This window comes from Cryptomeria japonica, chromosome 10 (genome assembly GCF_030272615.1).
Source record: "Cryptomeria japonica chromosome 10, Sugi_1.0, whole genome shotgun sequence".
NCBI classification, from domain to species: Eukaryota; Viridiplantae; Streptophyta; class Pinopsida; order Cupressales; family Cupressaceae; genus Cryptomeria; species Cryptomeria japonica.
In genome coordinates this window covers 325,216,704-325,237,951 of record NC_081414.1, presented here as the reverse complement: position 1 = coordinate 325,237,951, position 21,248 = coordinate 325,216,704, and the positions used below count along the sequence as shown (strand labels likewise).

General features: G+C 35.1%; 1 long non-coding RNA gene across 1 annotated transcript; it reads right to left on the bottom strand.

The window, feature by feature from the left end:
- Nucleotides 1–7,470: 7,470 nt before the first annotated feature.
- Nucleotides 7,471–20,299, bottom strand: LOC131076118 (uncharacterized). Its single transcript, XR_009113315.2, has 3 exons — nt 20,210–20,299; nt 16,732–16,826; nt 7,471–7,706 (listed from the first exon to the last, which is right to left on the bottom strand). It is a non-coding gene; the product is annotated as an uncharacterized LOC131076118 (long non-coding RNA).
- Between the last annotated feature and the right edge of the window lie 949 nt (nt 20,300–21,248).

The window sequence follows — 21,248 nt, the reverse complement described above, 5'->3', positions numbered from 1 at the left end:
TTATCTCCTATGATCTACTTAGGATCATGATTCAGCTTGACTTACCGAGGAATGGTCTTGACTTGTTCTTCTTGCTTTTCTTCTTCATCCTCATCTTCATCAGTATCAACATTCATCGGTTCAGGAACACTGTTACTGGTACTTGGTTGACTGACAACCGGTTCCCAGAAGGTTGCAACCGATTCATTTACAGCTTGCTCACTACCGGTTTCCTTAGTTTTCTCAGAGGATTCATCAACTCTTACATTGATACTTTCCATAATTCTCCGAGTCCTATTGTTGTAACACTTGAGAGCTTTACTCTTGGTGGAATATCCTAGGAATATTCCCTCATCACATTTAGCTTCAAATTTGCACTGATCTTCACTCCTCTTGATGTAACACTTGCTACCAAATACCCTAAAGTAGCTAACCATAGGTGTCTTACCGGTCCAATACTCATAAGGAGTTTTGTCCTTACCTTTCTTGATGAGTACCTGGTTCATTGTGTAGACTGCAGTGTTCACCACTTCTCTCCAAAAGGTGTGAGCTACCTTTCCTTGAATCAACATGGTTCTAGCTACTTCGACCATGGTCCAGTTATTCCTTTCTGCTAGGCCATTCTGCTGTGGAGTCCGGGGGGCAGATAGTTGCCTCTTGATGCCAAATTCTTCACAATACTTGTTGAATTCACTGGAAGTGAATTCCCCTCCTTGATGAGTTCTGAGACACTTGATCCTTTTACCGCTTTCCTTCTCCAGTAATGCTCTGAAAGCTTTGAATTTCACAAAGGCTTCAGACTTGTCTTTCAAGAATGTGACCCACATCATTCTTGAGCAGTCATCAGTGAGAATCATGAAGTACTTATCACCCTGCACACTTCTAGTTTTCATAGGACCACACAAATCAGTATGCACAAGATCAAGCAAGCTGTCAACAATCAAAGATTTACCTTTAAAGGTTGAGGAAGACATTTTCCCCAATTAACACTCTCTGCACAAGGTATTATCCAGTTTGCTTAGCATCGGCAACCCTCTAACTACCTTGATCTTACTAGCCTTCACAATTTTATCAAAGTTTACATGGCAGAGTCTCCTATGCCATATCCAGCTATCATCAAACTTAGCCATAAGACATGTACTTATATTTGCATTCAGATGAAATAGGTTACCTTTGGTCTGCATGCCAGTGGCCACCAATTCACCATCTTTTCCTTTGATTCTATAGACTCCATTCTTGAATTCTAGAGTGAGGCCACTGTCATTCAGTTGGGCAACACCCAGAAGGTTGTGTCTGAGATCATCGACCCAGTACACATTGTCAGCACTACTTTTTCCATTAAGAGAGATGGACCCTCTGCCTTTGACCATGCATGGTGCATCATTGCCAAAGCGAACCACACCTCCATCATACTCCTCCAAGGATATAAACTTGCTCCGGTCACCAGTCATATGGTGAGAACAACCACTGTCAATGATCCACTCATTGGAATTATCAAACCAGTAGATAAGAGCCTTCTTGTCTGACACATCTTCTTTGATAGCAACAAACACAATATCTTCATTTTCTTCATCTGTGACACCTTCATCAACTGCCACAAAACAGTTTCTCCGGTTTCCTCATTTGAATTTCCTGAACCTTTCTGGTTTGTCCTTGTTATCGCCATTAGGACAGCTTATAGCAATATGTCCTATCTGGTTACAAGAAAAGCATTTCAAAGGTAGCTTACCTTTGTATTTACCGGTTCCTTTAGGAAGCTTCCTGGCAAGGAGAGATTCAAATTCCATCAGAATCTCCTCATCATTCATTTCTCTGCTCTGTCTAGGTTCACCACTAGTGCTAGCTTCTTTTCCTTTTCTGGATGGTATAGAAGAGGCTTTAAATGTTGATTCAGTCTTTTGAACATTGCCATCAAAAATATTTAGCTCATAGGCTGTCAACTTGGCTATGATGGAGTCCAAGGATACCTTAGTCTTGTCTATTGATCTCAGCTCCTGAATAGCAGCAACCCTTATTGCATAGATCGACAACAGGGATCTCAGGACTTTGCTTACCATAGTGGAATCTTCTATTTTACCACCTGCACTCTGGATTTCTCCAACAATTGTTTTGATTCTTATTCCATACTGCTGAATGGTCTCACCTTCAACCATCCGCATATCTTCAAACTTCCCTCTCAGGCTTTCTTCCTTAGCCTGTTTTACATGTTCATCACCACCATAGATATTTTCAAGAGCATCCCATACCTCTTTGGGATTTACCTTGTCTTGAACATCAATAAACTCAATGTTAGATAGATTACTAATAAGGGCTTCCATGACTTGCCCATTTTCTTGTATCTCTCTCTCTTTTGGTCATCGGTGAGAGTACCGGTAGGGACAACATAGACATTTTCAACATAACTCTAGTGTTGAGCACCCATGCTTCTGATGAATATCTTCATCCTATCTTTCCATATACTGAAATTTTTCCTGTTAAACTTTGGACCTTCCCTCTTCATCATTTGACTAGGATCTTTACCTCAAGCGGTTAAGCTTACAACACAGAGGACCTAGAGTGCTCTGATACCAATTGATAACTCAATGATGAACGAATAGTACCAAACTGGTCCTGAGAGGGGGGGGTGAATCGGTACAGACAAAATATAGACCTAAACCGGTTCAACAACACTCACTCCAAATGACTGGCAAATAGTGACACCGGTTTGAAACATAGTGCAACCGGTAAAACTCAGAACAACTAAAACAATTATAAACCGATTACTAACTAAGCTTTCCACTCAACTTAGAACTACACTACCATTTCACCCTTATGTATGAACATGTAATCTATCATCATATCTTCACAATAGCTAGTTCAACATGTTTTATTGACAAGCATAAAACACAGAACCATCATAAGCTTAACAGGTAACAACAAAGCATCACAAGATAAAAGCATCACACATGACACACATATTTTTCACGTGGAAACCCAACTGGGAAAAACCATGGTGGGGATGAATACCCACAAGTTTGTTGTTGAACTCTTTGGAAGTCCACTCTGTTAGGAGCCTTGTCCTGTTAAAGATAGATACAATAGGTTCTGTTAGGAACCGATCCTATTAGGGATCACTCAGTTAAGGGATGGCTACAATACTCGGTTAAGGGTTAAACCCGATTAGAGGATTTCAAGAACCCAATAGCTAAAGGATCTCCAGAGCTCTATAGCTTCCCAGAACTCAATAACTTCAAGTTACCTTGTTAAAGGATTTGTATCAAGCCAGTTAAGGCTACCCTGTTAAGGGATTTCACAACTATTGAAGTGGTTAAAGATCAACAAGAATTACAATGATCTGGTAACAACACTCAATGCTAATGCAGATCCGTTTTGGCTCCTCTTCACCTTTTGCACATTCACTTTGCAGGTATCTCTTCTCTCCTTTGGTGTGGCAAGAATCATGTATCACTTCCCTTGGATACACACATACAAATTTTGCCAACAACTTTAGAAAGAAACACAACATCGACCTTATAGGAAACATACAGGTCGGTAGCAAAAACCCTAAACCCTAAACCTATTAGGTTAAGCAATTCAAACGGTTCAATCCTGACCGTTGAATCATACTGCATTAAATGCAACAATCTTGAATCGATCTCAAGACATTCTCCATCGTCCATTATCCACCGATTTCATGGCAGCTGATAACCCATCACGTGTTATCACCGTTTAACAAACTTCGCACATTCCCAAGGTAGATAGGGATAGTCTTCTTCATGCAAGATCTTGCACGTGCACAGGGCTTACATGGCAACACAATCTATCCTCTGTTATACTGCTAACTCATCACACAAAGATCATCGATTGAGTCACACAGGCTTGAGGTACTCCAACCGGAAATCCTGAAGTGGAAACTACCTACCAACCAGTAGTCATACAATGCTTCCATGTGCCAGTTCCCATAACTACATGCTGGTTCACCTTGAACAAATATACCGCTTCACTTTGGCATATATACCAGTTCACACATATGCCGGTTCTCTCTTCTCACATATCACATATGCCGGTTCACTTCATATCACATATTGTCATCAATGACAACATACAATATCATTATGTCCTCATACCGGTTCACATAATGCCAACACTAACAAATGTGAGTTTTGTACCTCGTAAAACGTCCCTTAGAGACAAAAATGATGCATTTTAAGCAAAAATTTGTAGGAGTTGTCACATTTTTGAAAATTAAAAAATGAGGACAATAGTTGGCTCTGATTGGGGAACTTTCTTTGATTGTTGGAATGATTGAAGGGAGTAGAGTCTATAACTCTAAGTGCCTTAGTATCCATTGGGTTACAGAGCCAAGCAATAAAGATATAGATGACAAGAAGGATGAAATGACTAACACAAAGAAACTACTTAAAACAAGACACTAACTTGTACAACTGTACTTATTGGAAATGGAAAATTACCTATCCTAAACTAGCGACAATGAAAACCTTTCAAATGAAACCATTCATTGGCTCAACAAAATATTTGCCTCTTTTTAACAGCTTGTAGTACCTTGTATGATCATGAGCAAACACAACCAACAGAAGCACGAACAATTGTACCATAGCTTGATGCACTTCTCCTTGAAAAAGATGAACAAATTCACCTTCCTCTTGAAATGAATCATATGTACTACTGCTCCAAAGTAGATTTTTGAAACCAGATTACTCTTTTTTAGCCAAAAATGCATGTTTGGCCTTTTCTTCAAGTGTATCTTCAAGCTCATTTACAAATGGAACCTCTGGCTTTCCATTAGCCTCCAACCAAGCAAGATGTCTGATTGTACATCCTCTTGATTGTACAAAAACTGAATTCTTATTAGCTGCAACTTGAACAACTCGTTTTTCAACCATGACAACCTCATGTTGAATGAAAAGATCTCCTTCATGTGATTCAAATAAAAACATGACTTCATTGCATTCCTCAGTATGTTCACAAAATATTGATTGGAGAGAATTGTCAATGAGACTTGAACAAAACTCTTCTATAGTACACATGAAATGATCTTCATCAAGTTCCTTGCTATCTTCATGCATAATATGTTCAAGTTCATGACCTTGAAATATAGATGTAGTCTTCTTATCTGGTTTAACTCAAATGGTTCCTTTATGCATGTTCATCTTTTCATATCTCATGATATGACTGCCCTCATTTACCAGCACCTTGGAAAAGGTGCCTTCAACCTCTTGTTGTGTATCTGCCATGGTATCTGGCATGGTCTTTTCTTTTTGTTCATCAACTTTATGGTGCCTCAAGTACAAGCCTTTCTGGTGTTGAAGGAAGCTTGTCTTGATTTTCATCTACATAACTAGGAGCATTAATTGGATACAACCTCCTTGAAATTTATTCATAAGGGGAAGAGAATACACCTTGAACTATTTGCTTTTTGAGGGCAAGTAGCTCATTAGCCAACCTCTGCACCATGGGATCTGTTCTCTTAGTAGACCATGATCCCAAAGAAGAATTTTCTTTGGACCCATTTGGTTCTATCTTTATCTTACTCGCAAGGATAAGACCATCTTCAACCTCAATTGAAAAGGTTTGCGCTACTGCGAGATCTCTCAGAACTACCCTTCTCAACAAGAAACTCACCTTAGGCACTTGAGTGTTGATGAAGAAACACTTCAAATTTTCAGCGGTGGGTTGAACAACACTTGGAATTCTATTAGACAACTTATTGAATTTAGCCACAAACTCCCACATGGGTTCATGCGACTCCTTTTTCATTTGAGTTCGTTGTGCTAACAAAGAATGAGAATCTTCTGTAGGCTTGAACCTCTCTTCAAACTTTGTTCTGAGAGTAGTCTAGTTTGTGATGGTTTGTGGTGCGAGGTGGTAGAACCAATCTGCAACAACACCTTGAAGAGTTTCAATGAAAAGTCTCACTGAAACATCCTCATGTTCCACACTAAGCACACCACATGCATTATAGAAGGCAAAAATCTGCTCATCTGGATGTTCTCTTCCATCTCCAAAGAATTTGGGAATTTTCTTCCTTGAGCCATTGGGAAGAGCATGTAAAGGCGGAGTCAAATTCAATGGACCAAAAGCATTCCCCCAAGGACCTTGAGAAACCATTTTACATGAAAGCTTCATAAATTACAATGAATAGGATAACGATATACTTCAACCAAAAGCATGAGGCCTTTGGATGCGTATCGTATCCCCAGCAGAGTCGCCAAAAACAGTTGGGTGAAAATTTTGTACACCTAGGGGATGTGCAAAATTATGGTTTCAGCCACAATGTGTGAGTGTAAAACTCTCCTAATTTAGAAAAGGCTCCCCCTCTATAAACTAAACTAATCTAATATGGGTGAGACAACAGTCTTTCTTCTTCTTTCAAGAGAAACTATATTCTTTTCTAATCACATAAAAGTAACAACAATTGGAAATAAATAACAACAACTTATAAAGTAAAATGAGAGACAGGAAATAAAGTTTCCTGAAAGAATAAAGACTTTTGCCACCTCCTCCAGGACGGGAAAACAATATCAAGCACAAAGTCTTCAATATGTGCAATCTTATCTACCCTTTTATAATAACAACTTTAAGAACAAGTGCAGTGTATAGCAACACAAAGTTTGCAAATATAATACACTCTAAAACTATTTTATATGGGAATTATTACAAGCACAAAGTCTTGCAACACTTCTCAACTTCAAATCACAAACTTAAAACTAATTTCACCCTCAATATCTACAACACAAAGTCTACAATTATTTGGAGTGAAGCTCTTTTTAATAGCCTTCCACAATCTCAAGTAAGCACAAAGATATATCCCAAAATGACACAAGAACAAAATGGGAACAAAGCAAGATTTCAACACAAATTCTGAAATCCCACACTTCTTTATATTACTCAAAAGATGACAACTTACAACTATAAAGCTCAAATCCTTTATGAGCATAAAATCCTATAGAGTTTACATGCTTGCGAAAAAGATAAATATTACAATAGACCCTCTCTAGTATATATAGGAGAGGAGCCTTAAGAAAAAGGTGGGAGGATCCCAACTAACTTGAGAAATTCTCTCAACCACCATGACTTATTCCAACTACATTCCTAATTTAACTCAACTTGTAGTTGCTTTACATGTAATTACATTCTACAAAAATGCAAGTAAAAGTGACACTTGCAATTACAAAACTTTCTTTTACATGTCACTTGTCAAAACAAAATTACAAATACACTATTGAAACTATTTTGTGTCTGAAGACACGACTCTAACTACATCATCCTCTATCCAGAAGGTCTTCATGTTGCTACAGTTACTAAATTTTGCTATACCTAAATTTGGTGACCTGTTACAGGCCTTATACATTGCATTTTGAAGAAAGGTACACAAAAAAAAAAGAAATTTGTTATTTTTACAAATAAACATGTATGCCATACAAGTATCTTATTTCAAATGTGCAATTGTTTGAATCAAAAGAGATATACATGAATAAAATATTTGCATGAAACACATTTTTATTTATAAAAATCAAATTGTTCATGAAATTCCACACAAGTCATGGGATTAGCCAAGAGATATCTTTTTGATCATAGTACAGTAAACACATAAGAAATCAAAAGAATGTATGGAAGAGAGAGAGAAGGAACCCATGATTTCCTGGATAGGTTGATGAGTTCTTTCTAGAAGTCTTTTGAATAGTCTGGTTGGTCCAAATGCTCCTCTGTCCACTCTAAAAGATGACCTAAAAGGAAAGAGAGAAAACATTTGTTAGAGCTCCGGTTACTTACCTCACTCCTACATACATAATGTTATTCCCAATGTGCTTACAACGCTACATCAGACTCATATTCAGAAGAAAAGAATCAATGCATATAAGGTGCCATGAGATAGCAACAAGTATCATGTTTTATCTAACTTCTTTGTTTCATGTGCAGATACAAATTTCATGAATATTAGGTATGTGGGTTAAAATGGGCTCCCACAAGCGTTGAGCTCAACATACCAGTCATCACTCATGAAGTGACACTAATCATATTGTTAAATAAAGAACACAACAGTATCCAGAGTCCCATGTATTGTCACTCAATGATAGTATAAGTTGTCATTCAATGACATCACATACAACAATGAATAAAACTGTATTTTATGGCTAATAGATAACTAAAGCCATCACATGAGTGACTATGGAAATAAGAAGCATCTCTCAACAAGAATATAACAATGATTTCCAAAGTTCAATAATAGTATTAAGTATCTTAGGGCAGAAAACAAATTTCAATCATAAGAGAATATTATACACACAGTCATAGTGTGAGGAGAGGAGTAACAGGATCAAAGACCATTGCAAAAGACAAATAGAAGAAGACAGTGGATGTGATAGTATCCCTCTATCATGTGCAAAGTGTTTTAGATAAGATTAACAACATAACAGTCCTAAAATAAAGAGATATCGTCATGGCCAAACAAACATCATGAGCATTCCAAAAAGATTAGTGAACGGACAAATTTAAACTTCTATATGAAGAAGTGTCTATCAAATAATATTAATCTAGAAAGGTTTGAATAAAGAAATGTAAAGCAGCCATATGAAGAAATATTTTGCAGTCCTTTAATGATAACACACAGTCTGAGAGATTGAATACAACCCAACACATAAGAAATTTTAGTTACCAAGTCTAGAGCATCAAAGGAGAGAGGGAATACCAAAGATATCACAAAAGATAGTACTTCTCCAAAGCCATGTGGCATTCAAGAGAGATCGTCATTATAAAGGTTAAGAGTAGGGGTAAATCTCAATTAAAACAAGACCAACGTCTATGAAAACAGTAAGCAATACATAAAGCATTATCAGAGATGCCACATGCCAGAAAATAAGATATTTTTCATTATTTCAAAATAGTGTTAGATTATCAATCCATCAAAGTTGCAGTTCTTAGAAGATTGCTTCATCACCTTGATAGAGATTGCATGAACATAGTGATAAGTGCTTCATTATCACATCATCATGATATGGCAAGGCACTATAAAGCATCACACAACACTCAAAACAGTAATAAAGATAATGATAGAAGACTGTAAGAGCCAATACATTAGTAAAAAAGAATGCCATGATGAATGGAGACAAAGGATGGTTACTATGAAAAGTGATAGTTTCTATCAATAGATATACAGATACAACTCTTAGATCACCAAAAGATCACATGGAACAACAGACAAGATCACTGAGTATAAGCTAAGAAAGGTAGGGTTACACTTTCATAACGCACGAAATGAAGATAGTCATACCATATTGTCCACTTTCAGTAGTCAAGAATACCATTTATATGCCAATTTAATATCATCAAAGTTCATGACCCAAATACATAGAAGATGGTATCAACACATCACTATCAAACATATAGTAAAGTCATCTCCAATGCTTATAATTAGTCACCAAAAATTGTAATTTTGAGAGCCATTTTTACAAGTCAATGAAGGAGAACACAATGCATATAACCTAAAGGTACAATCCAAAGAATTATTAACAGTGAATCCACTCTCAAACCATTCACAAAGGTCTTAATGAAAGAGTAACAACCTAATACAATGAGCAAAGATAGTGAATAATCAATAAAGTAAACTCCAATAGTAAAAGGACAATCAAATGAGGGTTTGTGTGTGTATAAGAAAAATATATTATAATGTGTTTTGCTATCAGTTGAACCAATCCCAGTGAAACCACAGGCTATAAAGATCATAGATCCTAAAAGGATACAAGGTAGTGCCATTATGAATTGAAGAACTTGCAGCCTCATGAAGTCAACAAAGTAGCCAAAAGGACTGACACAAAGATTATGGATAGATCAAGCATACAATACAATGGCAAAGGTCTAAGGAGTAAGGACTTCAAATAAGTCCTAAGACAAACACAGTCATCAGGAGTGTAACGTGGTCATAAAATAGTCATCACAGCTAAGGATGCATAGTGAACATATTCATGCATTTTGGAGTATCAAATCACTATTTGAAATAACTTTTCCAACAAATTTAAGCCACATGACAGTATAATATATATGGAAAATTAGTCCATATAGTCAAAGGGACCTATGACTAAAATCATGAAGACATTTTTAGCCAAAACAGTCTTAAAAGATGTATGATCGGGAGCAACATTAAAGGTATTTGTACAGTCAAAGGACAAGATGTAGCACAACGGAATCCAAGGACAGTAAGAATATCTCCAAGAGGATGAGAAAATAGTGGCATTAGTATCAATCAAGCTCACAGCCTCATATCAAGCTAATGGTAGCATATGAATAGAGCTATGACAAACACAAGGATACTATAATAATTATTTAATGATAGATAAGACAGTAAATAGGGTAGTAACTTCACATAAATGTAGTCTTATCAAGAACAAGCAAAACCATTTTTGATCATATATAGCCATTATCAATGCATTTTTAAAGACTTGCATGATTGGTAGTAATCTCCAATCATATTGCAAATACAATAATAAAGGATAGCAGTATGTAAAAGCTTCCACAAATATTTTGTTATGAAGACGTAAATACACAGTCATAAATAATCAAACTTATGAAACATTAGCAACAGAAGATTGTAAAAGGAAACCAATAGAAAGGGTTTTCGTTGCAACAATATGAGAACCACCCAAGGACACAAAGATCACTGTGAGATCCAAAGAGCAAATTTTTTGCATATATAGGATAGAAAAGGAATAGTGAAACTATGCATAAACCCTAGATACACTCATCCAACAAAGTCTTTCATTACCAGCAAGGTCATGAGACCAAGACAAAGAAATGAGTTATGACTATGAGTCTAGACACATACACAGAAATTTACCAGAATATATTCATGAACATAAATAAAGACACCAATAGAGCACTGTGGCGGCCATACACCATATATAGAGGTAAAATATCAGCACAAAGAGTACAAAAGATATAAACCCTCAAATCATCATGCAAAGCAATGCTAGGGTTTCATCAAGTTCTCTTCACACATATAGCAGTTTTAATAAAATATTGCGGCTACACTCCAAACAGAGAGAAGCATGAAAAGATGATTTTTGATCAAAAACCCTAAGTATGTGCATCTCGCAAAGAACTTTCCAAAAAAGATAATAGAAATAGAAGAAAGGAACCTGCATCGTGAAGAGATGAGAATCAAGCATAGGCAGAGTGAAATCCTCTTTTCAAATAGCAGTTCAACCCCTAAATCCAACAGAGAAAAGATTGTGCATGGAGGCCTCAGAGTTTCTCCGAGAAGACAACAAGATGCAAATATAATAATCACAATGTGTTAGGGTTCTTTGTTTTGTCATCTCGCATGCCCTAATTTGAGACTCAAATGGGCTTTTCTCTTTTAATTTGTTTTTATTAAAACAAATATTTCATGTATTAAAGTGCCTTTTGGTCGTAATTCTCATTGACCTAGGCGGTGTGTAAAGGCCTCATGCATAAAGGACCCATATTTTGAAAAAAGATGTTTAAATTGATTTTAAATAATATCTTTCTTTTTCTATTTTCTATTTTAAAATAATCCTATTAAGATTTTTTTTATTCATAAAATCTTAATAGATTTATATTAAAATACAGAAGCAAGATATTATTTAAAAGATAAATAAACTTATTTTAATAAATATTAAAATAAGATTATTTAAAAAAACAAAAAGAAATTAAAAATATTATATTTTTAATGCTTATTATAAGTGTTTAAATATGATTATTTGAAAAGAAAGGGGAGATGTTGCAGCATACAATTTTCAATGAAGGGGATATTTTACAACTATATTTGGAATTTCGGAATACATGAAGAAAGGGGGGTGATTTTTTCAGTTCATGAGCTATTTTTGGCATAAGATATCATGCAATTTTCAGCAGAAGGGGGATTGCTTTTTCCTTGGCTATATTTAGCAAGCACATGCAGATTTTTGGGACAGAGAGTGTTTTTTTTCTTTTTCAGAGGGCTATTAGTAGTGGAAGTGGTAGTTCTATTTTTAGTAGGAGGGTGTCTTTTGCATGCAGTTTGATTTGCAGACCTATTTTTGGCAGCAAATACTATTTTTGGCAAGGATACGCATGAGTTTTTTAGGCTATTTTGGGCAAATCCACCCAAGGCTTTTTCTCATGCAATTTTTTTTTTTCATTTTAGAGTTTTTGAAGGAGAATCTTCTCTATATTCTTTTCTCCTCCTTTTTTTCCTCTGATTCTTTCTTTTCTGCTACACACATAGCAAAAAAGCATTGTATCTCAACACTTTTCAGTTTTCAGCATTGTAATAAAGATTATTTTTCAGTGTGCAATAGAGAGTTTTTTTTAAGTTTCCTTGTCAATTATTCTTATTTTTCCATTGTCAGATGAATGATTTGATAGAGTTATTGTGATTTAATTTCAAATCCTTTTCTCTGTCTTGTTTTGCTTTGCAAAAAAGGAAGATTTCATAGTAAATTCGGGTTGCGAGTTGTGTTCATCTGGTGTCCAATTCTTTGCATGTGAAAAAACACTTTTCCTACATGCAGAAGTTGGATAACTTTGAGCCTTCACATGAAATGTTGATGAATTTCATGATCTTATTTGATTTATGAAATAATTATTAGTCTTTGTTGTAGCTAGTTATAGCTTTAGGACAATAAGTAGAATTGCATCATTTTGGTGTATCATCTCCATTAGGATAGGTTTTTTCATTACATGCAAGCTTTTAACCCTTTTCCCGCAAAAAGTAAGTTGTAGGAGATTCATCAAGACAGGAAGTCGGTCTGGTCTCCGGAGGTCTACTTTTAATATAGGCAATGCTCAGGCTTGAAAGTATTCTCCTATTTTACAAGATTGTTAGGTTTCACACTTTGCATTTTCAGGTGCAATCCTTTGTGACAACAGTTTTTGGCACACCCGATGGGACACGTTTTAGTTATTATAGCTCAAAAAGGCTCCATTTTTGTTGTTTTTTTGGTATTGACAGTAGTATTATAGCCTTTTGAGGTTTATTTTCAAGTACTTGGCGACTCTATTTTTTCTGATTTTTATGTGCAGAACAGGTCTTAACAGCATATGAGGAAAATTCCCAGTACATCCAATGGTCGTAAGAGCACATCCTTTTGTACCATTTGATGGGGACAGCCCATTAAATTTGACTCAACATGATCCTATACCAGTAGTAGCTCTAAAAAGTCTTGCTTTCTTCACTGGTGAGGATCAAACTACACCAATAGAACATATCAGAGACATTGCATCATTGTGTGTTGTTCATCATATAACCCAAGACAACATAGCACTCAGGCTACTGACATCATCATTCAAAGGCAAAACACTCCAATGGTTCAGAGGTTTTCCTGTAAATTCATGGGATGATTTGGGTGATAAGCTAACAAAGAAATTTGCAGATAAGTCAGACCACCTGCCATTGGTTGAGCAGATGACCACTATCAAGAGGGCTCCACAAGAGCAAATGACAGATTTCAACTACTATTCTGAGCGAACATGGAATATAATTCCTGAACATGCATATTTATATTATTTGAGAGCTTCAAATAACAATGTTGTTGTCATGATTTAGTCTATGGGTGGGGTTACATTACCAACAACTTATGATGTAGCTATTAGAGCAGAAAACAATCTTATGCGGGCTGGTAAAATAGCTCCTAGACCTCCTATGCCTATTTTTCTAGATATACAACCTTTAATGCCTTTGCAAGTACCTCCTATAGTTGCATTACCCATTGTTCCAACATTAGGTTTTCAGAATTTTGCTCAAAATAGTGTTGTTACAACAAATTCAGAGTTGTGAGAACTTAAGGGTACCCAAGAAAGGATGAAAAAGTTACTGTTGACTATTAGTAATGAATTGGTGAGCCTTAAGAAGAATCAAGACCAAAATCAGAAGTATCAAGCCCCATACCAAGCTCCTTATCAGCCCAATAAGCCTAATTACCAGAATGACCCTCAAAATCAAAGGAGAAATTATAATAACAGGCCAAACCAACAATACAATCCAAATACCACTAGTAATACCAGAGATAATGTACCTATTAAGAACACCATGTCTTGAGATTATTCTTTTTCATGACAACAACCTCATAATCAAGCATCATGCTTGAATGCAATGAATGCACAGTTGAAAGCTTTGATGCTACAAAATTATATGTCTTTTCAAGATGAAGTTTTTAATGAGGAATTGGAAGGTCCCAAAATGGCTATGATGAATTGGCAGGTTGAGGAATTTTGTGAATTTAATCATCCACAAATGTAGAATAGACCTTATTCACCTATTCCAACTAACACAAGGTCAAAAAAGCATGCAGTGAACATAGGACAGTCTGTTGTAAATTACCAGCAACAAGATGTAAATCATGGATAGTATGCTACAACTAATCAGCAACAAATTGATAAGAGGAAACAACAACAAGATAACTAAAAAAAAATAGTTTTCCTCAAGACAGCCAGCTGCTAATGGACCCCCTATTGTTCAAAAAGTACAGATTCTACCAATAGGACAGTCTACAACACCCAAAGAACAACATAAAGTTCACTATCAGGCTAAATCATCTCAAGCAGAACCTATTATTTCAATAATACAAGAAAGACTATTTGAAGATAATCTGGAGCAAGAGATGGCTGCAAAGGAGATGGAGATGAAGATATTTCTTGCCAAACAAGATGCTTTTGAGATCAAAATACCAAACTTTAAACAAGGTGAGTCTCCTGAATCTCCTAAATTATAAATTCCCAGTTTCAAGAGTTCTCATTCATTTCAAAAACCTTTTGTTGAACAAGTACATCCTTATAAATAAATCATTCAAGAAGAGCCCATCCAAAATCAGCCTATTAAATAGGACCCTCGCATGTTTGCATTCCCGAGTTTTAGAAAACCTCAAGAACCTCAACAATACATTCTTGAACAACCTCCTTGTCCCAATATGATTGATCTATCCGTAGAGGAGCCCACTACTATTGCGATTTCCTAAGAACATCAGGTTATAGAACAACAAGAGGAGATATTTGAAGAGGAAAACGTAGATTTTTCACCTACTGCTATGTTTGAGCAAGATGTAGATATTTGTTAACAGAAGTGTTTGAGCCTGACCAGGTACAACAATAGGTTGTAGAGATAGAAAAAGGTGTTGAAGTTTGAATTTCAACTAATTTATTTGAAGAACTTTCCTTATTCATTAATGATGAGATTGAATGCATGACTATACTAACATCATTATCCAATTATGAGCAACAGGCAGTTGATAATCACCAAGATAAAAGGCAAATCTATGAGAAAGCAAATGAAGACAATAGGGTTGTGAAAGAGCTATAGGTTGCTATAGATACAATTTTGTTTCAAATAGAGAAAAACAATCAACAAAGCTTAGATTTTTAAGCTATAAATACTGAAGGCAATCAAGAAAGTGTATTGGGAAACACTTTGCATGATGACATCGATCATAATATAGCTATATTCTCAAGTATTATTGAAGATTTTTTCTCTAACCTTGATAACGAATTGATTGGGGATTTTTTGCTCTAACCTCGATAGTGAATTGATACCTTTGGAAAGAAATGATAATGATTAGCATACTCAGGTAAAAGAAGTAGATATTATGGTTAATGAGATGGTCGACAAACAAGAAACCAACAATTAGGTTCCAAATTTTAACATCTCAAGAGGTTGTCTAATCAGGCATCTAACCAGTATAGAAGCCAAGCATGAAGAAGATGCTCAAGCAGAGCAAGTTGCAGTCCAAGTGAAACAAGCTTCACTCGCCCACCCACTACAAGTAAATAGTATACACAATCAACTCAGTGAGGTAGGAGGTGTTGTTTTCATTGTTAAAGATATATTGCAACAACTAGTGGAAAATATCTTCATTCTCCATTACTTCACAACTGTTCATAAACTTTTGCAACATCCTAGGATTGGAAGAAAAGGATGTTCAAAACTAGTGTATGGTTTTGTGTAACCAAGTTTATTTCTTGGTTAAAGTAGGGCAAGGTAGTTGTTTTCAGTTTTCCAGTTCAATTCAGATGTAGTTTTCAATAAGTGCTTCCAGCACAAAGTAGTTTCATATTTCAGTGTTCCTGTTTTGAGTGTTTTCAACAAGTTTTTGTTGAATAAGTGCTTTCAGCACATTGATGTTCTCATGTTTTAGTTTCAATTTTAGTATTTACAGTTTTCAAAAGTGTTGATGCACAGTTTGCAGGCTCAGTTGTAGGCAGAGCCAAAGTAGTTTCAGTTTTTAGATATTTCGATTTTGTTTGAAGTGCTGAATTGCAGTTCCAGATTGTGAAGAGGGCGGATTTGACTAAATGCCCAATGGATATGATTTAAGGCATTGGTCTATTTTCTTAGTAGGCAAACACCCCTGAGAGGTCGCCATAAATGTTACCAAATTTTGCTACACCTAAACTTGGTGACCTGTTATAGGCCTTATACATTGCATTTTGAAGAAAGGTACACAATTTTTTTTTCAAGTTTACTATTTTTACAAATAAAGATGTATGCCATACAAGTATCTTATTTCAAATGTGCAATTGTTTGAATCAAAAGAGATATACATGAATAAAATATTTACATGAAACACATTTTTATTTATAAAGATCAAAGTGTTAATGAAATCCCACACAAGTCGAGGGAATAGCCAACATATATCTTTCTGATCATATTACTGTAAACACATAAGAAATCAGAAAAATATATGGAAGAGAGAGAGAGAGAGAGAGAGAGAGAGAGAGAGAGAGAGAGAGAGAGAGAGAGAGAGAGAGAGAGAGAGAAGGAACCCATCATTTCCTAGATAGGTTGATGAGTTCTTCCTAGAAGTCTTTTGAACAGTCGTGTTGGTCCAAGTGCTCTGTTGTCCACTCCAAGAGATGACCTAAAAGGAAAGAGAGAAAAGATTTGTTAGAGCTTTGGGTTACTTACCTCACTCCTACATACATAATGTTGTTCCCAATGTGCTTACAATGCTACATCAAACTCATATTCAGAAGAAAAGAATCAATGCAGATAAGGTGCCATGAGATAGTAGCAAGTATCATGTTTTATCTAACTTGTTTGTTTCATGTGCACATACAAATTTCATTAATATCAGGTATGTGGGTTAAAATGGTCTCTCACAAGGGTTGAGCTCAACATACTAGTCATCACTCATGAAGTGACAATAATCATCCCATTAAACAAAGAACAAAACGGTATTCAGAGTCCCATGTATTGTCACTCAATGACAATATAAGCGATCATTCAATGACAACACATACAACAATGAATAAAACGGTATTCTATGGCCGACAGATGACTAGAGCCATCACATGAGTTATTATGGAAATAAGAAGCATCTCTCAACAAGAATATAATAGTGATTTCCATGGTTCAATAATAGTATTAAGTATCTAAGGGCAGAAAATAGATTTCAATCATAAGAGAATATTATACACATGGTCATAGTGTGAGGAGAGCAATAACGGGATCAAAGACCATTATAAAAGACAAATAGAAGAAGACAATGGACGTGATAGTATCCCTCCAGCATGTGCAAAGTGTTTTAGAGAAGATTAACAACATAACAATTCTAAAATAAAGAGACACAACCATGGCCAAACAAACATCATGAGCATTCCAAAAAGATTAGTGAACAAACAAAATTAAACTTCTATATGAGCAAGTGCCTATAAAAGAACATTAATCAAAAAAGGTTTTAATAAAGAAATGTAAAGAAAACACATGAAGAAATATGTTGCAGTCCTTTAATGATAACACATAGTCTGAGAGATTGTATACATCCCACCACATAAGAAATTTCAGTTACCAAGTCCAGAGCATCAAGGAGTCAGGAAATACCAAAGCCATGTGAAATTAAAGAGAGGTCACCGTTATAAAGGTTAAGAGAAGGGGTATATCTTAGTTAAAACAAGACCACAGTCTATGAAGATAGTAAGCAATACATAAAGCATCATTAGAGATGCCACATGATAGAAAATGAGATGTTTTTCATTATTTCAAAACAATGTTAGATCATCAATCCATCAAAGTTGCAGTTCTAAGAAAGATTACTTCATCACCTTGATAAAGATTGCATGAACAGAGTGATAAGTGCTTCATTATCACATCATCATGACATGGCAATGTACCATAAAGCATCACAGAGCACTCATAATAGTAACGAAGATCATGATAGAAGACTATAAGAGACAATACATTAGTCAAAATGAATGCCATGATGAATGGAGATAGAGGATGGTTACTATGAAAAGTGACAGTTTTCGTCAATAGATATACAGATACAACTCTTACATCACCAAAAGATCACATGGAACAACAGACAAGATCACTGAGTATAAGCTAAGAAAGGCAGGGTTACAACTTTCATAACGCATGGAATGAAGACAATCACACCATATTGTCCACTTTCAACAGTCAAGAATACCATTTATATGCCAATTTAATATCATCAAATTTCATGGCCCAAATACATAGAAGATGGTATCAACACATCACTGTGAAATATATAATAAAGTCATCTCCAATGCTTGAATTAATCAACAAAAATTATAATTTTGAGAGCCATTTTTACAAGTCAATGAAGGAGAACACAATGCATATAACCTAAAGGTACAATCCAAAGAATTATTAATAGTGAATCCACTCTCAGACCATTCACAAAGGTCTCAATGAAAGAGTAACAACCTAAGACAATGAGAAAAGACAGTGAATAATCAATAAGGTACACTCCAACAGTAAAAGGACAGTTAAATGAGGGTTTGCGTGTGTATAAAAATAGAGATATTATAATGTGTTTTGCTATCAGTTGAACCTCCCAGTAAAACCACAGGCTATAAAGATCAAAGATCCTAAAAGGATGGAAGGCAATGCCATTATGAATTGAAGAACTTGCAGCATTATGAAGTCAACAAAGTAGCCAAAAGGCCCGACACAAAGATTATGGATAGATCAAGCATACAATACAATGGAAAAGGTCTAAGGAGTAAGAACTTTAAAACAATCCTAAGACAAACATAGTCATCAGGAGCAGTAACATGGTCATAACACAGTCATCACAAGTAAGGATGCACAGTGAACAGATTCATGCATTTTGGAGTATCAAATCACTATTTGAAATAACTTTTCCAACAGATTTAAGCCACATGACAGTATAATATATAGGGAAAATTAGTCCATATAGTCAAAGGGACCTATGACTAAAATCATGAAGACATTTTTAGCCAAAACAATCTTAAAATATGTATGATCAATAGCAACATTAAAGGTATTTGTACAGTCAAAGGACAAGATGTATTACAAGGGGATCCAAGGATGGTAAGCATATCTCCAAGAGGATGAGAAAAGGACAAACAATGGCATCAATATCAATCAAGCTCACAACCTCATATCAATCTAATGGTAGCATATGAATAGAGCTATGACAAACACAAAAATATTGTGAGTGTCATTTAATGATAGATAAGACAGTAAATAGGGCATTAACTTCACATGAATGCAATCATACCAAGAACAAGAAAAACCATTTTTGATCATGCATAGCCATTATCAATGCATTTTGAAAGACTTGAATGATTGATAGTAATCTCCAATCATATTACAAATACAATAATAAAGGATAGCAGTATGTAAAAGCTTCCACAAATTTTTGTTCTGAAGATGTAAATACACAGTCATAAATGATCAAACTTATGAAACAATAGCAGGAGAAGACTGTTAAAGGAAACATATACAAAGAGTTTTTGTTGCAACAATATAAGAACCACCCAAGGACATAGAGATCACTGTGAGCTCCAAAGAGTAGAAATGTTGCATATACAGGATAGAAAAGGAACAATGAAACTATGCATAAACCCTAGATACACTCATCTAGTGAAGTCTTTCATTACCAGCAAGATCATGAAACCAAGACAAAGAAATGAGCTACGGCTATGAGTCCAGACACATACACAAAAAATTACCAAAATATATTCATGAACAGAAATAAAGACACCAACAGAGAACTGTGGTGGCCATACACCATATATAGAGGCAAAATATCAGCACAGAGTACAAAAGATATAAACCATCAAATCGTCGTGCAAAGCAATGCTAGGGTTTCATCAAGTTCTCTTCATGCATATAGAAGTGTTAAGAAAAGATTGCAACTATACTCCAAACACAAAGAAACATGAATAGATGAATTTTGATAAAAAAAACTTTATGTATGTTCATCTCGCAAAGACCTTTGCAAAAAAGATAATAGAAACAGAAGAAAGGAACCTGTATCGTGCAAAGATGAGAATCAAGCATAGGTAGAGTGAAACCCTCGTAATTCTCATTGACCTAGGCGGTGTGTAAAGGCCTCATGCATAAAGGACCCATATTTTGAAAAAGGATGTTTAAATTGATTTTAAATAATATCTTTCTTTTTCTATTTTATATTTTAAAATAATCCTATTAAGATTTTTATTATTCATAAAATCTTAATAGATTTATATTAAAATATAGAAGCAAGGTATTATTTAAAAGATAAATAAACTTATTTTAATAGTTGTTTAAAACAATAAATTGTTTTAAATAAATAAATATTAAAATAAGATTATTTTAAAAAAAGAGTTAAAAATATTATATTTTTAATGCTTATTATAAGTGTTTAAATATGATTATTTTAAAAGAAAGGGGAGTAGTTGCAGCATGCAATTTTCAATGAAGGGGATATTTTACAGCTATATTTGGCATTTTGGAATACATGAAGAAAGGGGGGTGATTTTTTCAGTTCATGAGCTATTTTTGGCAACAAATATCATGCAGTTTTCAACGGAAGTGGGATTGCTTTTTTCCTTGGCTATATTTAGCAAGCACATGCAAATTTTTGGGACACAGAGTTTGTTTTTTCAGAGGGCTATTATTAGCGGAAGTGGCAATTCTATTTTCAGCAAGAGGGTGTCTTTTTCATTCAGTTTGAGTTGTAGACCTATTTTTGGCAGCAAAGACTATTTTTGGTAGGGATACACATTAGTGTTTTAGGCTATTTTGGGCAAATTTGCCCAATGTTTTTTCTCATGTAGTTTTTTTTCATTTTAAGATTTTTGAAGGAGAATCTTCTATATATTATTTTCTCCTCCTTTTTTCCCTCTGGTTCTTTCTTTTCTGCTACACACATAGCAGAAAAAGAATTGTATCTCAACACTTTTTCAATTTTGAACATTGTAATAGAGATTATTTTTCAGTGTGCAATATAGAGTTTTTTCTAGTTTCCTTGTCAATTATTCTTATTTTTTCATTGTCAGATGAATGATTTGATAGAGTAATTGTGATT